Source organism: Trachypithecus francoisi, unplaced genomic scaffold (genome assembly GCF_009764315.1).
Source record: "Trachypithecus francoisi isolate TF-2019V2 unplaced genomic scaffold, Tfra_2.0 Lachesis_group0, whole genome shotgun sequence".
NCBI classification, from domain to species: domain Eukaryota; kingdom Metazoa; phylum Chordata; class Mammalia; order Primates; family Cercopithecidae; genus Trachypithecus; species Trachypithecus francoisi.
Window position 1 is genome coordinate 52,274,840 of NW_022681453.1, and position 23,339 is coordinate 52,298,178.

At 41.5% G+C, this 23,339-nt stretch overlaps 1 long non-coding RNA gene across 1 annotated transcript in view; it reads right to left on the bottom strand.

The window, feature by feature from the left end:
- LOC117083191 overlaps nt 1–23,339 on the bottom strand; it is a 291,364-nt gene that overhangs the window by 139,209 nt on the left and 128,816 nt on the right. The gene's annotated exons all lie outside the window — the stretch shown is intronic.

The window sequence follows — 23,339 nt, forward strand, 5'->3', positions numbered from 1 at the left end:
ACCCAGATCTCGGTTCTGGTCCTAATCCTGCTCTCCTTTGGGCAAGCTTCTTCCCTTCCTGATTTTTCCACTTCTTCCTCTATAAAATGAAAATCACATGACCCAAAAAAAAAAAAAACAAAAAAAAACAAGAATATCTGCCAGGGCTACATTCAAGGATGACTGGAAAAAACAAATGAAATAACACATGAGCAAGAGTCCTACAAATGGCATGGATATTCCTGTTATTGCATCTAGCACTTCCATGAAGGAGAAGATATTGGAGGGGCATGTCAGAATTCAGGTGCCCCTCCCTGGAGCCTCCCATGAATTATAAATTTTCCAGGTGGGGCCACTCTTCCTCTGTCCTCCTATTCCTCCTGCAATAGGCAGGCATGATCAACTGGGAAAAGCAAGAGATATAGGCCCAAACAACCTGAGTTCCAGGCTGCCTCCACTACTTTCCATCTGTGTGATCTTGGGCAGGTGAGTTGAGGATTTACCTCTGGGGACAATGAGGTAGTTGAGGAAGGAGATAGGAAGGGAAAGAAACTAACAGGTAATGAGGACATAGAACGAACCAAACATGTTGTGAATGTTAACTGCCTTAATCCCCAAATGACTCTGTAAGGCAGGCATCATGTTCCTTGTTACACAGGTAAGAAAATGAACTCAGAAGATGAAGTCACTGGCCTGCTATCCCATAGCTCATGAACGGGAAGACAGATAGGATTTTAGTCCTGACTTGAATGAGTCCAGAGCGTAACTTTCCTTCATGGCTTCTGCTGGAATAAATAAATTTAATAATAGTAACAATAATATTTCTATTAAGTAATAGGGAAAGGAGTAAACATTATTGAGTACTCACTCTGTGCTAAGGGCTTTAACACAGTATCTCATTTAATCCAATTGACATGCTTTGGAGATAGATCCTACCATTATCCTGAATTTACAGATGAGGAAACTGAGGCCCTAAAAGTTTAAGTGACTTGCTCGAGGCCACAAAGCTGGCAAGCGGCCAAGACAGGATTTGAACTTGAGCAGTGTGACAAGAGACCTCATTACTTACTAACCACTATACAGTATTGCCTCCTCTATATAACAACATTTGAGGACATGCAAAGTCAGGTTCCCAGTTCACATGGAGGTGCTTCCAGCCTGAGCTTGATGGGGGGCTCCAAGGCTCCTCACAACTATGAGATCTAAAGCACTTTCCTAAGTGGTTCCCTTAGACAGACTTTTCTCACTCAAACCTCGAGCTCCCACATACTCTGTGCTGTCACCCTGTCCCTATCGTGGGTCAGGGGAGGACACCCATTCACCAGGCCTTCTGTGCTGTATGTCTTGTGGGACTTCCCTCTGCCTCCACGGTCATCTGCATGTGCTTACATCCATCGGTAGTGCCACCACCTAATAGTAAATCTTCAGGGCCCTGGGGAGTCTCACCTCCTCCATGAGGCCTGCCTGCCTCTCTCTTCCATCCCCTCCTTCTTTCCTCCCTTCTCCCTCCCTCATCCTCCTCCCCAAACATTTATCTCACATCAGTGAGTCTGGGAAGGCAGAACCAAGCCAGGGCACTCCTGGACTATCCTCCTTTCCCATTGTTTCCAGGAGTACTTCTTTGAGACCTTCCAAGGTCCAGAAGGGGCTGACAAGGCCATCTCAAGAGCCACTCTCCAGCTCCTTCTACCTCCAGATGCCCATCATGGCGGGCTGCTCTCCATGACTCCAGACTCTGGTGCTCAGCCCACATGCCCAGTGCCCAGGTTATCTGTTGTTAGCTGAAACCTGATTTCATTGCCCCAGCAACCCTGTGAGGTAGATGTGATTACCTCCCCAGTATCCCAATGAGAGAGCTAGAGTCACAAAACATACTCAGTCACTCAGCACGGGCCGTTGTCTGGCCTTTCTCTTGTTGCCCCACATTGGGTTCCATATTGGCTCCTTGACAAAGGCAACATGGTAAAAAGAAAGAAACTTATCATCCAGTGTGGCAGGAGACTCAGGAACATGCCAAGTTAACTGTCTTCTCAAGAGGAAATCTGCCAAGTCCCCATCTGTAAGTAGGGGCTTCAGGTTGGATAATATTAATAACGATATTACTAGCAGCCTCTTTTTCCTAAGTCCTTAGGCACTGTAGGGTGGATTGGGCTGCTTGGAAACATGTGCTCTAGATTCATATCCTGGCTCCACCACTTACTCATGAATGACCTGTGGCAAGTTATTTTTCTCAATTTCTTTATCTGCAAAATGGAGATAACAATAACCCCTACTTCAAACTTTCCCTGCCAATTTAGTTAATATGGATAAAAGCACTTACAACTGCATTTGAATTTAGATTTAGTTGCTGTGCTGTCTTTATAACCTTTGCCTTAATTATCTTATTTAACACTCTCAGCAACCTTCTAAAATAGAGGCTATGATATTCATTTTACAGAAGAGGAAACTGAGACTTAACAAGACTAATTAACTTGCGCAAGACCACACAGACAATTAAGTATACAGCTGGGATTTGAACTCAGGTCTGCCTGGCTCCGATGTCTGGGTTCTTATATCTCTGCTACACATCCTCCCACTGCATCAGGGATTCTCAATCCTTAACACTATTGATATTTGGGGCCAGGTAATTCCTTGTGGGGGCTGTCCTGTGCATTGAAGGAGTTTGATAGGATCCCTGGGTTCAACCCACAAGCTACCAGTAGCACCCCTACCCCATTGTGACAACCAACAATTTCTTCAGATATTGATAAATGTCCCCAAGGGGGCCAATTTTTCAGAAGCACTGCATGAGATGCTCCCAGAGGTCCCTTGAGCTCTAACAGTCCACATTTCTCCTTCTATTAGAACTTCAACCAGTTGACATCCTACAGCAGAACAGAGAGTTTTGTGATACTGTTTATACCAGGAAACAGACAAAATCTTGTAGAAAGCTTCCCTGGGGCTTGCCAACCTCACCCTCCCAGGCTTGCCAACCTCATCCTCATCTTCATCCTCACTGGCACCTTCGTGGTTATTGAAGAAAGGTGCATACTCTCCAGCAGATGAATTACTGAATTGTATCTTTTTCACTTTTTGGCATCTTCGAAATTGGGATGTGTCTTACAATCAACGAATGGCACCTCAGGATTTAGTTGGCAGTGTCTTGTGTTTCCTAGTTGTTTGTAAAATAGTGATGCAGCTTATGATCAACAGAATCCTAAATGCGATGATACACAATCTGCAAAGCTCCACATCCCCATCCCCGCTACTGGAAAATACAAATAAGAAATAATCACCACCTCTGACTGGTGGTGGTCCCAAAGGCCATCATTTTGTAAGTGGTCAGCACATTTGGAATTTTTAAAAAATGCTTTTTCGTCCAAGAAGACAGAGGGCACAAGGATTAGAGGTAGAGCACAGGCTACATTTCAGTCCCCGGTGCATTTGTGTGATGCACAACCTCACAACTGTGCATGGCATCCCTGCTGTCTCTAACTCTGTCTGGCCCCAGAGACTAAGAATTAAAATGCAGTCAAATATTACTGGATTTCACATAGCTTCTCAGAGCCCGAAATAATTTCAAGCTACAATTTCTTGAAATGGCTTTTATTTTTTTTTAAACTCCAACAAAGCAGATTTTTTACAGACTAAAAATGCCAAACAATTGCCTGCAACTCAAAGGCAAGTGAATAAACATCCATGATTTAAAAAAAGAAAAGAAAATGTTGCAAGGAGGGTTACTCTCTCAACAGCAGTCAAATGTAGCAAAACATCTATTAATATTGTTCCCTGAAGAAGAATGAGTTAGTATAAAACTGGGAAGGACAACAGCCATGCATCTTTCTCTGTCTTCCTAAAATACAGCCTTCCTGAAAATTGATGTGATTACTTGTGAAGCCAATGTTTCTCCATCTTTTTCTTCTTCAATAGCTGTTTGGGCCTTAATGTGCTTTAAATGTGTAATAAAAATATAATGAAAAACATACATTTATTAAATGTGGCTGCTACAACATATGCATAAAGCCTGAATCCATTTCTTAAACCTGTTCCTTCTACTTATAGCTGCCCTACAATATTGGTCAGAATTTAGTGCTTCTCTCTCCCACATTTGCCTTGAATTACTATGCTTGAACTTGCAGTTCCCATTTCTGCTTTTTCCTTTTTCTTCCATCTTACCTCCCACACTATACCGTAATTCCCCTATTCTTCGCACTCTATCCCCCGACATCCCACCACAAAGAAGTACATACTAGGTGTGACTTGTCAGAAAACCCACACCAAAACCTCACAATTAGGCTCCCCTATCCAAAAACAGCCTTTTATATAAAAATGTTAAGTAGTGGAGTTAGAGCAGGGATCAGCAAACTACAAAGAATGAAGCTGACCCTCCTCTGTTTTTATAAATAAAATTTTACTGGAACACAACCATGCTCATTTGTTTGGGTGCTGGCAAATGCTGCATTCCTGCTACAAAGGCAGAGTTGAGTAGTTGTAAGGGAGACTTTATGGCCTGTGATCAAATTGATTGGATTAAAGGATGCAAAGTGTTGTTCCTGGGTGTTTCTGTGAGGGTGTTGCCAAAGGAGATTAACATTTGAGTCAGTGGACTGGGAGAGGCAGACCCACCCGCAATCTGGGTGGGCACAATCTAATCAGCTGGCAGCTCCACCAGAATAAAAGCAGGCAGAAGAATATGGAAGAACTAGACTGGCTGAGACTTCCAGCCTACGTCTTTCTCACATGCTGGATGCTTCCTACCCTCAAACACTGGACTCTAAGCTCTTCAGCTTTTGGACTCTTGGACCTTTGACCACAGACTGAACTATACCACTGTCGGTTTCCCTACTTTCTAGGTTTTGGGACTGACTTTCTTGCTTCCCAGCTTGCAGGCGGCCTACTGTGGGACTTTACCTTGTGATCGTGGGAGTCAATACTCCTTAATAAACTCCCTTTCATAATACATCTATCCTATTAGTCCTGTACCTCTAGAAAACCCTAATACAGCCTGCAAGTCCTAAAACATTTATTATCTAGCCCTTTCAGAAAAATTATGCCCATCCCTGGGTCAAAGCCAGATCTCCAGAGCTGGCATGCCTGGGTTCACAGCCAGTTTTGAGATACTGTGGACTACGTTCCTCTCTGGCATGGACTCTCCTCCCTGGAACATCCATCCAAGGGTATCAATTGACTGCAGTTGCTCCCAGTTCTCATGCTTTGGAGAACATCAGTGCTTTTCTCATCTCAACCTGAGATAGGAATAACGGGGTGGTCACAGGACAGTCATGAGGGAACAATTAATGCAAGGCAGCCATTAAAGACTCACATGAGGCCGGCACAGTGGCTCACGCCTGTAATCCCAGCACTTTGGGAGGCCGAGACGGGTGGATCACTTGAGGTCAGGAGTTCATGACCGGCCTGACCAACATGGTATAACCCCACATCTACTAAAAATACAAAAATTATCTGGGCATGGTGGCAGGCGCCTGTAATCCCAGCCACTCAGGAGGCTGAGGCAGGAGAATTGTTTGAACCCCCAAAGAGGCATAGGTTGCAGTGAGCTGAGATTGCACCACTGCACTCCAGCCTGGGTGACAGAGCAAGACTCTGTCTCAAAAAAAAAAAAAAAAAAAGAAATACTCACATGACTGGTGAGGAAGGAACTGTTAGAACCAACTGTAGCTGCAGTAGCAAGGGGCTAAGTCCCTGACAAACAGGATGTGGGCAAAAGTTGGTTAAAAAAGGCAGAATCCAACATGGCATTAGATTTGACCCAGCTTTCACCTAGGTCCTAATTATATGCTCATTAGCATGCTAAATCCATACCTACGAGTACCATGACAGTTCTGAATATGCCCATGTTTGGTATAACAATACATGACACTTCATTTCAGGGAAATCCCTGCCTCTTCTATAGAATCTAATGAATACCACCCTCTAATTAAAGAAAACCCATAATAAAGGAAAGTTCATACCCTGTGAGGCACTCTTCTCTTGAGTGTGTACTTTTGCTTTGCAATAAAAATTCTTATATTCTCACTACTCTCTGACTCATCCTTAAATTCTTCCAATGGTGTCAAGAGCCTGAACATTCCCTAGAGTTGAGGTCCTGCTGCTGTCTAGGAATCTCCCCTCACTGGCTGGCATCAAACCCACCATAAAAGCCATTGTTGAGGCCTCAGGGGCAGCATATCCTCACAGCAGCTGCAGACTACCCACCCAACCTATGCCTGTGTATTTCCCTGTCCTCACTGGGACAGTTGCCTTCATGATTTGAGGACATTTGATTACTCCACTCTAAGGAAAGAAAATAACTTTTTTTCCTTGAAAACAACTGCTGTACTTTGGATTCCCCAAGAAGCAGTCTCTGAGACAAGATTGGAATGACTGAAATGTAAGTACTTTATTTGGGAGTAATCTCGGAAGATTCTGGAAGGTGAGGGGGAGGTAAAGCAGAGAATGGAAGAAAACCAATAGGTGTGTGATTGAGCAAGTTGGAAGGATGTGAAATCAGAGTTTATTTCTGATGAATCTTTGGAAGTCAGTGTAGATCATATCTCCAAGTCATCCCAACTAGAGGTGAAGAAGAGCCCTCTGGAGGCTCTATCCACCAATTCCAGTCCATCATTGGTTGGAGGAAAGCTCACAAAGGTGTTCATTATCTGGCCTTTTTCCATCATCAGGCATCTTGCTCCAGCAGTCAAGAGAGAACTCAGTCAAGAGAGATGAAGGAATGTCCAGAGTGCACTCAAATGGTAAAGAGGCCAGGGGATATGGGTACCTACAGGATCCAATACCACATTGTGTCAAATAAAGCACCCTCAAAGGAAAGAGGGGATAGAATCAGAGTTAGGGGATACTGAGATTTTACATAGAAATGTAAATAGCTTGTTAAAGTTGCCATGTTGCTGTTAGAATACAATTGCCTCAACCAAAGGCAACTGAAAGTGTTTGAATTTGGAATAGAGAGTGTTTATTCTTCTGATAGAATTGCTCTGGGATGTTTAAAGTAAGAGCAGCTCTCTACCTTCAACGTATTATTAATGTTACTAGGCTGTCAATCAAGCTCTGTTTTCATTTCTTTTGTCCTAGAAGAAAATATTCTGCTTTCTTTGCACTTAAGACATATCATTTCTCCTCACTAGTACTACAGAGAAAACTGTCCTCGTAATGCCATATCAAGTTTTTCACACTTTTGTTTTCCTTCATGTCAACACGGTTGACACTTTTAAGTTGGTTTGGTTTATATTTTACAATGCATCAAGTCAGAGACAAAGATATTTTTAACGTTAAGCCATTTCAAATTTACTCATTTTGCTGCCATTGGTTCATGCACTCATTCAATTAACAACTAGTTCTGGAATATTTATTGTGTCATTTGTTAAAGGTAGGATTGGGGTGTTAAAAAAATTAGTAAGCCATAATTTCTGCCTTTAGGAGGTTTAAAGAATAATTGTGTTGCAGAGAGCATTGGCTATTTGGGGTCTGTGCAGCATCTTTCCCACCTTTTTGGTGACGGTGCCCTCACTTCTTTGAAGAGAACTATCCTCTCCCCTACTGAAAACATATGGTCCCCAGCACAATTCCAATGCTGAGGCACATGACCCAGGCTGGTCTGTCAGCTCACCGAATCCTCTAAGACACAGTGATTTATTCAAAAATGACCACACAATCAAGTTTTTTCTATCAAAATGAATTCCAGGGCTTATTTGGGACTTTCAGGAAGTGGTGCTTTTTTCTTCTTCAGTTAAACTTGAACCAAGAACAATTTAAGCTGGAGATGCTGCAGTCATCTTGCTTCCATGACAGGAGAGGCTGTCTGAGAGTGTAGCCAGTACAGACAATGTGGAGCTGAAGGACGAAGAGATGGAAATAGAATCTCAATGACACTGTACTGTGGCCCAGACATTCACCTCTCTCTTGACATTTCCCAATAGTTTCCCTTTAAGGACTAGGCCAGATAGCACTAGATTTTCTGTCAAAGAGAAAAAGGTCTATCCAACTCGAGGTGAAATAAGATGTTTTTTACTGATGAGGAATTTCAGGTGTCCATCAATTTCATGATACACGTAATGCAGCCACTGAGAGATAAATGTGTCCTTCGGTTGTAATGACAGAAATATAGAGTACAGGACCACAGAGATATTATTGTTGATCTTGACCTTGATCTTGACTGGTCAGGCTTCATCTAGAATATTTACCAATTCTGGGTACATCATCAGATAGAAGATATTCAGAGGAGAGGGAACAGAATGAAGTTGCTTCTGAAAACCACGTTATAAGACAAATTGAAATATTTGAGATATATATCTGGGAGAAGAAAACCCAGAAGTTATAATTCTATAGTTATTTGCACAATTTTTAAATTATCTTACGGTTGGGGCATTTTAAGGATCACAAAATCAATATTGCCTTCCTTTAAGATGTGTTTCAAGCCAGCTCTTGGCTTTTTACTTTGGCTAAGGGACTTAATATCTGACAACTTGCTTTGCTGGCCTATGGAAAGTAAGCCTAAAACTAGAATTTTTCAATGCTACTTGAAAGTTAATTCTATTACAGGTGATAATAGAGTATTGGATGTCATCCATTCATCCAGTGGTGCCTGGTCTCATTAATCACCAGAGGTAACAGTGCAGAAGGAGTTCTCAAGTCAGCACAGTCAGATTCCTTAGCAAACTGATACTTGAAGGAGTAGACACTGTAATGTAATACAGCTGCCTGATCAATGCAGTCACAGCTGGGCTCACAGCTCTTCAATCTTTTGTAACTAAACAGCATATCAAGCATTAGGGGATTTATTTAACAAACATTTTGAAATGTCTAATGATCTTAGGACATGGTGCAGGTAAACTCAAGAATCGGGTAAATAATTCAGCAGGATACAATTTATGCCTTTAAAGAACTTAGCAATTAGTGTAAGTGACGTTGCATACATAAGAGAAGACAAAGGGAGACCACAGAAGGCATCTAGACAACATTAATGTCTCAATCCCTCTTTCGTGCTCTAGACAGACACTGCTAATGAACACAACAATCTTTCCCACTGAGCCTAGATACAATCTGAGAATCCCTCTCAAAACAAGTCTCCAGTTTTTATTAACTAACCAGATTTTGCTTCTGAGATGAAATCTTCTTGCTACACCTGAGTTGGAGTTATAGGAAGTCAAGACTGAATCCCATTGTAGAGATTAGGAAAGTCAGTTGAACTGGCACTTGAAGAGTAACTAGAATGTCTTCACATAAGGATTTGAGTAACTTTCTCTGCATATGGAAGAAGTGACATGAGCCATGTCTGAGGTGCCAAAGAAAGAGTAGTGTGGTCTGGCTGAAGACTATAGGAGTGGAGGTAAGGCTGGAGACAGATGACCAAAGGCTTGGATGCTACACTAGTATTTGGAAGTTACTTGGAGTGCAAATAGAACCATTCACGGTGTTATATCATAGAAGTGATTTTGTAAATGTCATTAGCTGGACTCTGTAGGAAGAACAGGAAGAGTTAAAAATAAATTAAAATAAGAGATAGAAGTTGTATAGTCAAAACATAGCATGAAGCGGGTATGAAGGTCTAACAGTGAAAGCAAATGATGGGCGAGTCACCCTGGAGAAGAGACAGCATTGACAATGGACCAGTCCTGGGAGTGGGAAGATGGCAAATGAGCACAGCTGAACATGACTCTGGGGTGTTGAGTGTCAATGAAGAGAGAATGTGGTATGTTTAACCGTATTAGACCACTCTCATGCTGCTATAAGGACATACCTGAGATCGGCTAATTTATAAAGGGAAGACGTTTAATTGACTCAGAGTTCTGCATGGCTGGGGAGGCCTCAGGAAACTTACAATCATGGTGGAAGGGGAAGCAAATATGTCCTTCTTCACAAGGCAGCAGGAGAAAGAATGACAGTGAATGGCAAGGAAAGCCCCTTATAAAACCATCAGATTTCGTGAGAAATCTATCTATCACAAGAACAGCATGAGGGTAAGAGCCCCCATGATTCAATTACCTCTCACAGGGTCCCTCTCATAACACGTGGGGATTATAGGAACTATAATTCAAGATGAGATTTGGGTGGAAACACAGCCAAACCATATCCTTAACTAAGACAGATAAGTCTGGTTCTGTTTGGAACACACTGAGCATCAGGTGTGGGTGGAATACCCTGTCAATGTGTCTAGATAGAAGTTGAAAATATGGGCCTAATATTTGGGGGAAAATAGAAAGAGAAGCCTTGGAGGTGAGAGCTCCAGTCACAAAAAAAGTAGGATCTCAGTATAAATGAGAGGGATGATGGCCAAGGGACAACCTGGAAGTAGCCTGAAGGAAGACAGGCACACAAAGAAAGCAGAAAGGAGGTGTATTTTTTTTTCTAAGCTAATTCCTATACAGGGCTATAGAAAATTTTGAATCAAATAGGATTTTTCTTTTTCTGAAGCAAACTCTTACAACAACTTCGGTCCTGACTGTTGGTGTGGTCATCTAGAGGCCACCATCAGAATCACTCATTTCCTAAAGCCAGGGACATCAGGGTGGAAAGAACTTCCTGGGACAAAGCTGTGAAGAGGCTGTTAGAGCAACAAATTCAACTCCCAGCCAAACTGGCCTTGCAGGGCTGAGTGGAGAGAAGCATTCACTCATGTATCCCAAATGTTTCTATGGCACCCCTTCTGAGTCAGGTTTTTACTTGATGCTGGGAATACAGAAGTGAATGAAACTCAAACCTTTCAAAGCCTTAAGGAGGTTGTAATTTAGCACAGTTGATAAACAATGTGTCTGTTGAAGGAGAAGGGTAATAAGAAAAGACTAACCAGGTCTAAGAGATTTTTCTTTGACTTTCAAGGGTCCTGTACTTGGCCTGGGACCACTAAAATTTAGATAGAAGGATGGAGAATGGATGGATGGATGGATGGATGGATGGATGGAGCATACATTTGTTGATGACAGTGATGTAGAATAATTGTTAACATATTGGAGTTACTATCTTTCCCCTGCTAGCTAAAAGAGACACTGGTTTAGTCCCTTTCCTTTCTATATCCTGCAAAAAGATGCTTCAACTGTCACAAGTCTTCTTCCCAATCTTTGAGGGATTGGAAGAAAGATTAAAAGACACATTTTTTTTTTTTTTAATTCCCCACATGCCGGCCGGGCGCGGTGGCTCAAGCCTGTAATCCCAGCACTTTGGGAGGCCGAGACGGGCGGATCACGAGGTCGGGAGATCGAGACCATCCTGGCTAACATGGTGAAACCCCGTCTCTACTAAAAAAATACAAAAAACTAGCCAGGCGACATGGCGGGTGCCTGTAGTCCCAGCTGCTTGGGAGGCTGAGGCAGGAGAATGGCGTAAACCCAGGAGGCGGAGCTTGCAGTGAGCTGAGACCCGGCCACTGCACTCCAGCCTGGGCGGCAGAGCGAGACTCCGTCTCAAAAAAAAAAAAAAAAAAAATTCCCCACATACACACTGATCACTGTGAAGAAAAATATTGAGAGTTAATGAACTATACCACTCCTACTCCTAACCTCTGCTCTATGTGGGTGGTGTGTGGTAGGAGTAGGATATCTAGAATGAGGAAAAGAGCTCTTTCTAGGTATGAGTTAGTAGTCCCAGAATGTTACTGGACTCATAGGCTAGGAAATGACAGGACCAGCATGTGCTCTCAAGTTGTACATAAGGTCCAGGTTGAAATCAGAATCATAGCTTGGATTATGTCTCCATGATTGTGATGAAAACACTAGCTTTCCTTGGACTCAGGGTTCAGAACCTGTAACTAGTTCTCGTCAATGAACTGTAAATGCACATGGTACATGTCCCTTCTAGGCTGATGCAAATAAGAGTTGGTGAGCCTTCTCGAGGTCTCTCTTCCTGCTCTGGTGATCTAGAAATTATCTAGAAATACTAGATGTCATAATCAAGATGGAAGAGGCTGCCAGAGTGAGAAATCTACCTTTGATGTGTTACACCAAGGTAATACCAGGGTTTATTTGTTCTTGCAGCATAGCCTAGCATTATTATTACCAACATTTAACACCACTCTGACCATAAATTACTTGGGTCACAAGTTCATTACAGTTATTACAGTAATGCTAAATATTTTAAGATGGTCTCATACTCATTTTTATACTGCTTCACCTCCCAATTTTTCACCAATCCTTTACCTCCCAATCTTTCATCATCTCTTGCCTCTAAAATATATCAGCACTCATACCCTGTTTTATTATCAGATGTGCATATATATATTTGTTTGTTTGTTTGTTTGTTTGTTTGAGACGGAGTCTCGCTCTGTCGCCCACGCTGGAGTGCAGTGGCCGGATCTCGGCTCACTGCAAGTTCCGCCTCCCGGGTTTATGCCATTCTCTTGCCTCAGCCTCCCGAGTAGCTGGGACTACAGGCACCCACCACCTCACCCAGCTAGTTTTTTTGTATTTTTTAGTAAAGACGGGGTTTCACCGTGTTAGCCAGGATGGTCTCGATCTCCTGACCTCATGATCTGCCCGTCTCGGCCTCCCAAAGTGCTTGGATTACAGGCTTGAGCCACTGCGCCCGGCCGCATATATATATTTAATATCATACTTTTAACAAAAATGCAAGCCAGAAATTCAAAGAAAAAGATATTAACATTCATATCTATCCAAATCAATCATTGTTTTTCTTACAGACACTGTATTGGATGATGATATGTTTTAAACATAGTTTTTGTACAAACAAAACACTTAGAAAGGCAATAATAGGAGACACAATTGATATTACACCTATGTATGAATAGGAAACTGGCATAAAGTTTAGTATCTTGTTTTCAAGACAGTCCATTTAATTTCAAAGAACATTTATAGAGGTGGCTTGGAAGATAGATCATTTTTATTTCCATAGCTTTAGGGGTAAATTTTAACTACCCTGTCATTTTTTTTTTCTATTAAAAAAGATACAGAAAAAAATTTTTAAAACTTAATTTTTTCAAGCCTCTGGCATAAATATTAAGAACAGCCATGAACACAAAGAAAGAAAAAAAGAAAGAAAAAGAAAAAGCTTTAGCTATTATGTTCTTACAATTTATCAATACTGTTCCATAAAGTTTTTATGTGACTATCTCAAGATGTGATGAAATAAAAAGTCATAAGTTTAAAATAAAACTCTCCCTGTAGTTCCCTCCTAATAAGTCTACATGTGAAGCTATGGCAAATGTTATTTCTAAATTATGAAGGAAACTAGAGGGTAGACTCAAAGGAAAATGACAAAAAATCAGAGCAAAAAATATTTTAAACAACACCATCACACAGAAAACCATTATTGTAAAAGTCACAATTCTTTTTCTCTTTTTTCAAATTTTTAAATTTTTAAAATTATTTTTGGAAAATAATTTTTTTTCAAATGGAGGTAAAGCCAAGCTCTAGTTGATGTTGGCGTGTTATGTAGGCATTAGCAGTACTGCCTGCATTACATGCTTATTGGACACCAGTGCACCTCCAAGAAAAGAATAGTTGCAATTATTTTTCTATCTCCTCCTTGACCATCCATCCCTTCATCCATCCATTCATTCATCTACCATTATGTATCTATTCCTCCATCCAATTCCCCATCCATGCATTCATTCAATTCATTCTCTAAGTATTCAATTATTCTATGAAATGCAAAGTCCCACCCTCAAAGAATGGTAAACTATGATGTAAATAATTTTAGAGCAAGGCTGAGGTTGCTCAGCCTTGCGCAACATCATTACATCTATTACATAGATGTACCATCTCTCCTATGTCATAGGGGAGATGCCCAAAAAGTGCTGGGATGGAGAAATGATCCATCTCACGGTAGATGTGGAAAGACTTCATGAAGTAGAAGTCTGAAGGTAGGTTGAAGACCCAGTAGCAGCTAGTTCACTGCCTTACAGATGAGGCTGAAGTGGAAAGCAGTATTATTAATAAGCAACTACCCATCTCAAAGCAGGTTTCTTAGCTGCCAATGAGACCGATAATAATTTCTTCAATCCGGCCGGGCGCGGTGGCTCAAGCCTGTAATCCCAGCACTTTGGGACGCCGAGACGGGCGGATCATGAGGTCAGGAGATCGAGACCGTCCTGGCCAACACGGTGAAACCCCGTCTCTACTAAAAAATACAAAAAAAAACTAGCCAGGCGACGTGGCGGGCGCCTGTAGTCCCAGCTACTTGGGAGGCTGAGGCAGGAGAATGGCGTAAACCCAGGAGGCGGGGCTTGCAGTGAGCTGAGATCCGGCCATTGCACTCCAGCCTGGGCGGCAGAGCGAGACTCCGTCTCAAAAAACAATAATAATAATAATAATAATAATATAATAATAATAATAATTTCTTCAATCCGGCCGGGCGCGGTGGCTCAAGCCTGTAATCCCAGCACTTTGGGACGCCGAGACGGGCGGATCATGAGGTCAGGAGATCGAGACCGTCCTGGCCAACACGGTGAAACCCCGTCTCTACTAAAAAATACAAAAAAAAACTAGCCAGGCGACGTGGCGGGCGCCTGTAGTCCCAGCTACTTGGGAGGCTGAGGCAGGAGAATGGCGTAAACCCAGGAGGCGGGGCTTGCAGTGAGCTGAGATCCGGCCATTGCACTCCAGCCTGGGCGGCAGAGCGAGACTCCGTCTCAAAAAACAATAATAATAATAATATAATAATAATAATAATAATTTCTTCAATCCTCTCTTGAAAATCTCAGTCACTAAAAGCAGCAGCAAAAGTTTTACCATTTTCTTTAAAAACAAAAAATACAATGCAGATTGAGGTGGTGGATTTGTCATTTACTTTGTTTTTGTTTTGACTTTGTTAACCAGAAAGTTCCACAATGCCTTTCCAAGTGGGACCTGCAATCAAAATGTCATTGGCTTGCCTCCTCCTGATTTTCCAACCTCTCAGGAAAATTGCTGTTTAAAAAAAATAGAGGAACATTTCGACATTATTTCTATGCAGTTGCCCAAAAAGTGACATTTGGTTAATGTCAGCATTCAGGTATCCTTCACATCAGACAATGTGATGTGTTTGTTTGTTTTTAACTTGGGGGCTTTACTTTACTAATGACAGCTATGGTTATCGCCCACCTACCCATCCTCACAAAAAAAAAAAAAAAAAAAATCTGCGAAATCCCTACCTTTGGGCATTGAAAAGGGAACTGAGATGTACCTCTGGAGACCAAGCATGGGATTGCTGTTATGGAGAGCACTGAGTTACTGTTGAAGCAGCCAGCTTTGTCTTCTATTTTCCATTTCTCTTTTCTTACTCCCTGGAGACACAGAGCTGGAAATTCTCTTTGCTAGAGTAGCAGGCTTCTCTCCTGTTTTCCCATCAGCTGCACCACTACTTAATCAAGTGAGCTAATCAACTGCGGAGTTCTTAATGGATGTCAGTAACATTTCCTGTGTTATGACTGATGAATCTAACTTTGGACTTAATGCCTTTGTTCAAAATTAGATGACAATAGAAAAGAGATTAATACTTTTTTTTTTTTTTAAGCTGCGTTACGGCAGCGAGTAAAAGTAGTTCTCTCACCACAACAGCACCACATTGGTGGTACTAGAGGTTATTTTTGGCAGATCCCGAATGACTTTAATTCTAATAACTACATATGTTTTAACATGCATTAATGTGAATCTTCTATTTATGATGACTGATAGTATTTTTTCATTAGTGGCCATGATAAAAATTTCTTTTCTTATAAAAGTGAAAAAAATGAGTTATCTCCAGATGTGTGTGTGTTGAATAAATAATCTTCTATCCATTCCTTCTTCTGCCAAAAATCAAAACAATGTATTGAGTCATCTTTCTCCTATCTCTTCTACCTCTCCAATCCATTCCCTCCCTTAATGCAGATTACCCATAGACAGGCCCTTAGGATTTGCCCTCTTGCCCTCCAGGAATGCTGAGTAAAATGAGTGTGGGGGCTGCCCTCATTGCAGCTTCTCTCTGAGCATGGGTTTAAATGTGACTATGTAATCTAGAGCCCAGCAAGCACAGGCTTCCTTTACAGTGTCTTCTTTGTTCCCTTTAATTTTCCTTTCTTTTTTGATTAACCAACAATGCTTCTTTGTAATAATCTCAAAAGAACATCTTGATAGATTGCAACCATTAAAGGAGTTTCTCCACAGAGAAATGCACTTCAAATGTTCATCAGGTTGAGGGGAGAGGGGGCCAGTGGGGGAGTCCTTAACAGTTATAATAGGAAAAACTAATAAGACTAAAAACACGAATTTCAACTCAATGGGGAAAGAGGTTTTTTTTAATTATTAAGTTCTTAAGACAACCAAATCATATTATTGCACCATAAAATTGAGCAAAATACTGAAGGATCTTCTGCATAATAATAAAAAAACCATATTATCTTGATTTTTTTTAAATTTCCTTCAGTCCCTAGAAACAGTAATATATAGATAATACAGAAATCCCAACACTTACCCATTTCTATAAATCATTTCTCATGTGCATTACTTTAATTTCCTATCACTGTGTGTATAACTTATTTAGAAGTTAGTCTCAATTTGTTCAAGTCTCAATATGAACTGTTTTTATCTTTTTTAAGAATTGTCACCAATTATCCCTTGTAGAATTCCTGTGGTTTGCTGGGTAGACATGTTCTTAACGACATCTCAGTCTGATTGTATAACTTGCTGGTCATTCTCAGCTATTAAAACCATCTCAGGTTGGTCCTTCAGGCACAGCCATGTTGCTGTCAAAGCATCAATTGCATATTAAATTCCAGGCTGGCTTCTTTTCCTATCCTCCTGAATACAGGCTACAATGATGACCCAGACCCTGGAGACAGAGAGGTGGGCAGCACCTGCAGTTTCTTTGCGAAACGAGGTGAGGTGAAGAAGAAAGAGAGAAAAGTGGACACTCCTTTAGTGACCCCATCCCCACCCCATGGCTGGGCTGAGCCTTCTCCTTGGCTAGTTGTAACCCCTCATCTATTTCTTTGTCTCTGGGATGGAGGAATTTGAGCAAGGACTCTGGCAGGTGCTGCTGATAGGGCTTCACTCCACTCCTTGCCCAACAAGTAAAGCCTCAATGCCAGAATCTGAAATGTAAGCCTTTTTACAATCTGATTCAAAACTCCCTTTCACCTCAACTCCTTCCCCACTCTACTCCACTCCAGGGACCCTATATTCCAAGTCTATGGTGCCTTCCTTGGTTTGCCAAACATGATGTGCTGTGTCCTGTCTCCAGACTGGTCCATTTGCTTTCTTATCCTCCCAGTTAGATCACCTTCTGCTCTTCTCAGCTCTCTAAATTCTTATTTATCCACCCAGAGATCCTTGAGGTGCCTTGGTCATCTAGGCAGGTTGGGGGCTGGGGATACTCCTAGTTCATCAAGTTCTCTGGAATTCTGAGCAGAGAAGTCTGGCTACAAGATTTAAATCCAGGTGAAAACTGAAATTATCCAAACCGTTCTATAAGTCCTCTACACATCTAGGTGATATTTTCCCCTCTGCTTTCAGTACTTTCTATAATGTTGCCATAATTCTTCTATAACTAAAAGACAATTTAAAAATAACAATAAGCCATATAAAAAGCCATCAGGAAAACATTTACAATTTCTTCCACAAGCCCTGTTATTAATTCTCACATAAATGATACTATGTTCTTAAAACAAATGAATTATAAAAATAATGGAACAAAATAAAACGGTATTACTGAATGCTACTTTCTTGAGAAAATACATATACAAATACTACATAAACACTGCTTGCATGCATGCACAAACTGCATATACACTGCAGACATACGCACAAAATGGAATTCCATCAAGAGAGCTTTAATATATAGTCTTCTAAGTGAATAATGCAAAGTGATGCTTCACACCAAAAACAACAAAATGCATTAATTAGATGATGTGAAACACCATATTTTGTGCCAGAGAATAAGGCAGTAGAAAATATTCTAAATTTACACATATAAAACAATGTGATTTTTACAGGAGAGGGCATATTTATAATTGGTTATCTGAAATAGAATTTTCTGTTGTGTTATTTATCTCCCCTCTTCTCTTCAAAATAAACAGAATGTATAGGAATTAGCCAAAGTTCTGGAAGAATATTTGCTTTAACTGAGTAAGACATTTCTGTTTCCTTTCTGAAATAACCTTTGTTTGAGGTTTCAGTGTGCTATATTCAGAGGAAGAGATACAAATTGAAAATTGATTTGGGCTTTTGCCTTCTTTAGAAAGTTTCACAAAATTTCCATAATGGTCTCTAGGGTGGTGGCCAGGCTGAAGTCCTGTGAAAGTCAGCACACAGGCTAGGTAACTGATGGCCTTCACCTGATCGGACCACCACTGGCCTGGGACACCAGACCTGAGTAGCAGATCTGGGCATGCAGAACCAGACAAATCTTTGTTCTTCAGTTCTTAGGTTTTCCCCACTGTGCTATGGGGAGCGTCTAGTACCACTTCTTCCATCAAGGTCAAAAGCATCATAGATTTTTAAATTTAATTCACAATTCAATTTTGTATTTGAGGCAGAGACTAGGGAAACATAATGGCTGGGTGGATCTATATGAAGCAGGAGAATGATGTAAAATAAACACTGGCTATCACCAGCTTCCAGAAAATTACATCACAGATCTTTTTTTTTTTTTTTCTCCACCATCTGAGGTATGGATGTGATCGTATGAACCTTCACAAGGACAAGGTCATAGAGTATGTGTTCAAAATCTGCTTTAAGACTGTACGTAGAATTGTTGAGGCTCTCAATTCCAGAGAAATGTCATACAGTCTCTTGATACTGTGATTTCTGTTCACAAATTGCTCATGCTGGCAAGTAGCTGTTATTTAAAACAAACAAATAAACAAAAAGCAGGCACAAGTCTTTCCTTTGGTGGGAATTTTGACAGTATGGAGCCCACACAGTGTAGTTAGAACTGAGAGTCTGGGAATCTCTAGTGCTGAGTAGAAGTCCCAGCTCTGGAAATAACTAAATGCATTATTTAGGGGGAAATCAGCTTCTGTTGGCCTCAGTGCTTCAACTGTAAAATTGGATGAAAATTGAGGGTCTTCAAATCTTTTAAAACTAGTTGAGAAATGCTTTGCTCAAGTGAATCTTCTGCAAAGTCCCATAATATAAATGGATTTTCAATTGTGCTACTCTGGTTGAAGGGAAGAGGTGGGACAGAGGCCCAGCCATCACTGGGAAACCCTGAGATCTAAGGGCCATGGTTTGCAATAGCCTGGGATACAGGAGATGAGTAGATGACTTCTCACAACCCTTCCCAACACTCGAAATCAGGGATCTGCAAGATACAGCCCATGAGCCAAATCCAGCTCACTGACTGATTTTGGTTTCATTGAAACACAAGCAAGACCCACACCTCTGTTTAAGTATTATCTATGCCAGTTTTCATGCTATACTACAGAACTGGGTAATTGTGACACAGTCTAAAGTATTTACTTTCTCTTCTTCCATAGAAAAATTTGCCAACTGCTGTGCTAAAAAATACTTTTAGCTCAGTACTTAGGACACAGTTGGCATTTCACCAATGCTTGCAACTTTACCATCATTTTATATTTTTTAAAAAAGCAAGATTCCAAGTTACTGTTTGGAACACTTTCCCAGTAGGAAGCCAATCTAAAAACACTACATGGACAAAGAGACTAGAACATGTTAATAGAATTTTAAATAATGTAAGTCAGTCATCATTCCTATCGTGCAACTGATACACAAAGTTACAGTATCACTTCCTTTCTATCAAAGTGAGCATGGTCCCAACTCAGAGACCTTCAGAAAAAGAAATTCCAACTAGAAATCTCAAATAACTCATGTTCCAAACTACCCACTGCTTCAGTTATTCCAGTCAGGAAAATGCAGAACCTTTCTCCTAAACTCTTAGTTAATTCTAGATTTTCAGATTTAAAAAGGAAAAAAAAAAGAAGAAATGGGAGAGTATACCAAGAGAAAACCAGTGTAAGGGGGTCATTTAGTCAATTAAAACCAAATAAAATAACCAGTTTGGTTATTTGAAATCAAATATGTGACAACACCAAGATAGAAAACCAAAATAAAATATCAGCAATATCAACAACCTGGGAGATCAAACCTTTTAATAAAGCAAGTAATATTTCTATTTCAACTTGGGATTTACTACTGCATGTGGAAGGTTGTTATTCATCACTCCAATGTGAAAAGCACAGGCTTTGGCCACTGGTTAATTACTGGATTATCATAAACTATTTCATGCCCAGCCATCTTTTTTCTAATAAGCTGACTTTGTTAGTATTTTTCTTTTGTAACTGCAGACACCTGACAAGTGCCCTCTCATACCTGCTGTTTTACAGCAGTCTACTGAGAGAGGGAAAAAATTCCTCCATGGATAGAGACTTCAAATACCTTACCATCTGCTCCCAAGACATAGAGCTTTAAAACAGTAGGGGAGGAATACTGAACTTCCATTCTGATATGATATTAGGTTAGTAAGAGCCCTTAAGGAAATATATCTTTTAAAAAACATATATAACTTCCTTTAAACATATACGCAGAGTTAACAACCCTATCTTAGATGCATTTTCAGTGAATCCTGAGAGAAGCTCTCTATTCAGGCTGATTAGCAGTTATTTCTGAGATCCTGTAATTATCAAGATGACTAATTTAACGAGCACTACGACCAGTGTTCACATTCCTCATAGCTGGGTATGTGGCGAGGCTTGCCAAGAAAAAGAAAGGGGTGGTTTCACAGCCTCCTTGCAGATAACATGAAGATCAAGATTCTTTTGCTACTTCTATCTTAGTCATATTTCATGAGCCTAAATAAAAATGGTATTTTTCTGACCCCTCTGGGCTCTCACAGCACTTCTGTCATCCAGCCATGTCTGTGAGTACTCACTGTATGTCATGGTGTTGGCTGATCATGGTGTCAGTGCTCGTCACCTCTCTGTATGGCCACTCTTTAAGACTAGGAACCCCTTGAGAACTGAGACAAAGCCTTGTTTATGGATAAGTCTCTTATCCCTAACATAACATCTGGCACATTCTAGGTTCTATTCAGGAAGTGTGTGTTGAGTTGACTTACACATGGCTCTGCTGGTATGGGGAAGCCCATGCAAGTTGAGGGCAATGTTACCAAACTGTGAAATCCTGAAGGATGCAAGCCATATTTCTCTTCTATGTATCACCAATGCCTAGCACATAGTAGCTGCTAAATGAATGTTTGTGGAAAGAAGGAAAGATTTTCACTAGGAAGTGAAAAGTCCATTTGATAATATAAAAATCTAACTTCAACCAAATATGTTGTGGATCTAAATTAAGAGCCGACAAGCTTTTACTGTCAAGGTCCACTTAGAAAGTATTTTAAGGATTGCTGGCAAATGGCCGAATGGGAACAGCTCCCATCTGCAGCTCCCAGCAAGACTGATGCAAAAGGCGGGTGATATCTGCATTTCCAACTGAGGTATGCAGTTCATCTCTTTGGGACTGGTTGAACAGTGAGTGCAGCCCAAGGAGGGGGAGTTAAAGCAAGGTGGGGTGTTGCCTCACCCAGGAAGCACAAAGGGTCGGGAACTCCCTCTCCCAGCCAAAGGAAGCCATTAGGGACCGTACTGCGCACTCCAGCCAAGATAACTGCGCTTTTCCCGTGGTTTTCTCAACTTGCAGACCAGAAGATCCCCTCCAGTGCCTTCACCACCAGGGCCCTGGGTTTCCAGCACAAAACTGGGTAGCCTTTTGGGCAGACACCAAACTAGCTGCAGGAGTTTTTTTTCCACACTCTGGTGGCACCTGGAATGCCAGCGAGACAGAACCGTTCACTCCTCTGGTGAAGCAAGGGAGCCAAGTGGTCTGTCTTGTGGATCCCAGCAAAGATCCACTGGCTTGAAATTCTCACCGCCAGCACAGCAGCAGTCTGAGATCGACCTGGGACAGTCGAGCTTGGTTGGGGGAAGGATGTCCACAATTGCTGAGGCTTTATTAGGCGGTTTTCCCCTCACAGTGTAAACAAAGCAGCAGGGAAGTTCGAACTGGGCAGAGCCCACAGCAGCTCAGAAAGGCTGCTGTGGCCAGACTGCCAGATTTCTCTTCTCTGGGCAGGGCACCTCTGAAAAAAAGGCAGCAGTCCCAGTCAGAAACTTATAGATAAAACTCCCATCTCCCTGGGACAGAGCACCAGGGGGAAGGGGTAGCTGTGGGTGCAGCTTCAGCACACTTAAACATCCTTGCCTGATGACTCTGAAGAGAGCAGCAGACCTCCCAGCATAGTGTTCAAGCTCTGGTAAGGGTCAGACTGCCTCCTCAAGTGGGCCCCTGACACCGGTGTATCCTGACTGGGAGACATCTCCCAGTAGGGGCCAACAGATACATCATACAGGAGAGCTCTGACTGGCATCTGACAGGTGCCCCTCTGGGAGGAAGCTTCCAGAAGAAAGAACAGGCAGCAATCTTTGCTATTCTGCAGCCTGTGCTGGTGATACCCAGGCAAACAGGGTCTGGAGTAGGCCTCCAGCAACCTCCAGCAGACCTGCAGCAGAGGGGCCTGACAGTTAGAAGGAAAACTAACAAACAGAAAGGAAGAGCACATCCACTCAGAAACCCCCATCCAAAGGTCACCAATATCAAAGACCAAAGGTAGATAAATCCACAAAGATGGAGAGAAACCAGCTCAAAAAGACTGAAAATTCCAAAAACCAAAAGGCCTCTTGTCCTCCAAAGGATCACAACTCCTCACCAGCAAGGGAACAAAACTGCACGGAGAATGAGTTTGATGAATTGACAGAAGTAGGGTTCAGAAGGTGGGTAGCAACAAACTCCTCCAAGCTAAAGGAGCATGTTCTAACCCAATGCAAGGAAGGTGAGAACCTTGAAAAGAGGTTAGACGAATTGCTAACTAGAATAACCAGTTTAGAGAAGAATATAAATGACCTAATGAAGCTGAAAAACACAGCATGAGAACTTCGTGAAGCATACACAAGTATCAATATCTTAATCGATCAAATGGAAAAAAGGATATCAGAAATTGAAGATCAACTTAATGAAATAAAGTGAAAACACAAGATTAGAGAAAAAAGAATAAGAAGGAACAAACAAAGCCTCCAAGAAATATGGGACTATGTGAAAAGACCAAATCTACATTTGATTGGTGTACCTGAAAATGATGGGGAGAATGGAACTAAGTTGGAAAACACTCTTCAGGATATTATCCAGGAGAACTTCCCCAACCTAGCAAGGCAGGCCAACATTCAAATTCAGGAAATACAGAGAACACCTCAAAGATACTCCTCGAGAAGAGCAACGCCAAGACACACAATCATCAGATTCACCAAGGGTGAAATGAAGGAAAAAATGTTAAGGGCAGCCAGAGAAAAAGGTTGAGTTACCCACAAAGGGAAGCCCAACAGGCTAACAGTGGATCTCTCTGCAGAAACCCTATAAGCCAGAAGAGAGTGGGGGCTAATATTCAAC